Source organism: Aptenodytes forsteri, unplaced genomic scaffold, assembly GCF_000699145.1.
Source record: "Aptenodytes forsteri isolate BGI_AS27 unplaced genomic scaffold, ASM69914v1 Scaffold123, whole genome shotgun sequence".
In the NCBI taxonomy this organism is placed as follows: Eukaryota; Metazoa; Chordata; class Aves; order Sphenisciformes; family Spheniscidae; genus Aptenodytes; species Aptenodytes forsteri.
The window spans coordinates 2,913,278-2,916,420 of record NW_008794408.1 but is presented as its reverse complement, the minus strand read 5'-3'; positions in this window follow the sequence as shown (position 1 = coordinate 2,916,420).

Genomic DNA, 3,143 nt, shown 5'->3' with positions numbered 1-3,143 from the left:
ACAACCTCCTTTCAGGTAGTTGTAGAGAGCGATGAGGTCTCCCCTCAGCCTCCTCTTCTCCAGGCTAAACAACCCCAGTTCCCTCAGCCGCTCCTCAGAAGACTTGTTCTCCAGACCCCTCACCAGCCTCGTTGCCCTTCTCTGGACACGCTCCAGCACCTCAACGTCCTTCTTGTAGTGAGGGGCCCAAAACTGAACACAGTATTCGAGGTGCGGCCTCACCAGTGCCGAGTACAGGGGCACGATCACTTCCCTACTCCTGCTGGCCACACTATTTCTGATACAGGCCAACGTGTCAACGTGTTACGTGTCAACACGTGTTACATGTCAACCCTCTGTCTTTGCCGTGAGTGCAAAGAGCAGTGATTGCCCTACCTAGCTCTTACAAGTAGCACAACCCTTTTGTATTTGAAAACTCAGCTCCCCAGAATGTGTGTGGTTATGGGTATGATGCAGACGTAGCACCAAGCGCAAAGGTGTAGGCAGCGTTGTGGAAGCTGTAGGTGTATTCCCATGTTTCTGTAACACCACGTGCTACTGTCCCTTCGGGGCTTGAGACGTTCGGAGTGATGGTATCGCACAGAGGTCCGTCAATATTTGTGGATGGAGGAGAAAGCCTGTCCTGTGCGGGGTGGTGAGAAGAGGTAGGTGAGCTGTCTGGTCATTGGATACTGAGGTGGAAGGAAGGTAACTAGAGTTTCTCTGCGATTGCCTGAAAAATTCTTTAAGTGGGTACTTTAGTCCTGTCATGGGTGGTACCTGTATTTTCTTCAGGAAAAGTAAGTCTGGAAGAGAAGTGAGGAATAGAGGGCAGAACAGGATGGAATTCAGGCAGGCGTCTGAGGCGCTCAGAGTTACACTGATCTGAATAACCGGTTTGAAGGGACAGGAAACACAGATCAAGTCTTGTTTGAACTGACGTACAAACCAAAATATGAAATGTTGTGGATGAGAAGCACCGGTTTACTAATGCTAGTAAAGGCAAAAATACCAATCTCTAAATTAAGAAAGGTTGTAGGCTGGACGACACCTGTACTTCAGGCAAGGTAGGGGAGGAGTGAGACCTTGAAAGGGAGTGGTTTTGGTGTATCTGACTTTGGTCAGTAGAGTTTGAAATTGTGGCCAAGTATTCCTGGAAAGCTTTGTGGGGTTGCGGGAGAGGGGCTGCTGTCACCAACCCTGACTACATTAGCAGTGCACGATAAATAAAAACTGAGGTTGCTTGGTGAATTATTGTTACTCAGCTGATAGAGATCTTGACTTTGACAGGTAAGGAATAAGTCACGTGAAAGTACGGTAAATCCTCAACAGCTGGGAGAAGTTTTTATATTTGATGGTTGATAAACATTGTCCGTTGTTGTAATTGAATGTTACTGCAGTGTTGGATTTAGTTTTCCTGCTCCAGCTACCCCGAACATCAAATTGTATGAGCTAGCACTTTGATAAGCTTAGCTGGCGTGGGATGCCCGTGACCATGACTTTACGCCATGAAGTTACACGCTGTCCTCTTTCTGTGCCTTACCAGTCTGGGCAACAGCCTCATTTCTGGGGGCAGCTGTATCTCCTCTTCATAATTTTTCTTTAAAGTTACTGGTTCTGAAATGAGCTGTTCATCCAAGTTAGCTCGTTCTCAAATCCCTGCTTGCTCCCTTGGATTAATTACTAATCATCATTTAGAGAATGATGCATATTCTGCAAGGAACAATTTCATCTCTGCGTTTACATCCCTTTTTTCCTTTCAATTACTGGTCATCTAAAAGCTCTCACTTCTGATAATAGTCCCAACTCTTGCTCTTGGAGCTCATCAAAACTAAGTATTTTCTTACAGGAAAGAAGATTACTTGTGCAGAGATGTTCTAGTCTTCTCCCAAACATAGTTTCCTACAATTCACCTCTAACTTCATTTTTTTTATTCTCAGTATCCTGTTGTTTCTCCTTATGCCAGACAGTTAATAGCAATCTGCTTATTTATGTATCTACATAAAGCTGACTCCTGAAATATTTCTCCTATTACCTCATATATTGACTTTGGGTACATGCTCGTACACAAGTGTATGACGCTTCAGATTAAAGCATAAATCTTCAGGGACTGAGAGACTTAATTTATCAGTCGATTGTTGTATAGCTGCCATCATGCATTTTCTTTCTTCTTGCTTGAAACACCTGGAACTCACTGTTGATGAGATGAGAGTAGTTAAGTGCTTGTAAATCAGATGTGCCAGAAGATTACAAATGAAACCTGTCACATTTGGGTGACGGGGCATTCTTGCTGCTTCTCAGGATTCCAGCGCTTTCAGTGGAAAGGCAGTTTAAATTCTTCCTTCCCTCAGAGGTATTTTAGCATCACCTGCTGGCCACAGCACGTATAAACTTACAAAGTGCAGGAGCAGAGTTAAGGGGATGATGGGAAGAGTTGCCAAAGCACGCTACTGAGGGGGGGCTTATCCTTAACATTTTATCTTTAAATATGCATGCTAATTTTAAAGTTTCTGGAAGTAGGCAGCCAAAAAATCAAGGTGAAAAACAGTAACAGTAATCATTCAAATAATTTCTCTGTGAAGACGTTAAAAAGGTGTCTTCTGTGTCTAGTGTGGGCGCAGGGCTAGCAAGGGTCCTTTAGAATGAATCGTGTTTCAGATAGACAGCCTTGCTTTATAAGGATGAATTGTTCTCACTCGGGCACCCACTCTGATACCTTCAAACAGTTTTTCTAAGCTCACTAGAAGAGGGATGCTTCAGAGGGGGCCCCGCGGAGTGCCCTGAAAGGCTGGCCGGCCTGGGAGGTGAGACGGGCCGAATGCTGTTTCCCAGCTTCGTACTTTCAATAGTGTCAGGTCCTCATTTTTGAACAGTTCAGCATGACTACCGGCTGCTGCCGGCGCAAGATTTACTTTGGCTTCATTTTGGGGTTTTTTTTTGGTTTTGTTTTTCTGTTTTGGGTTTGTTTTGGGTTTTTTTTCATTTTCTTTGATTGTCTCAAGAAGACAGTAGATTTATTTTTAATTTTCTTCTCTATTTTGGGGAAATTATTAAGGTAGAGAAAACATTCTTTCTGATATTTTTCCCCAACTTTCCATGACTATCTTTTGATTTGTTCACAATTACTATTCAGTTGAGGTGTGTAAAATCACAGCATGAACTGA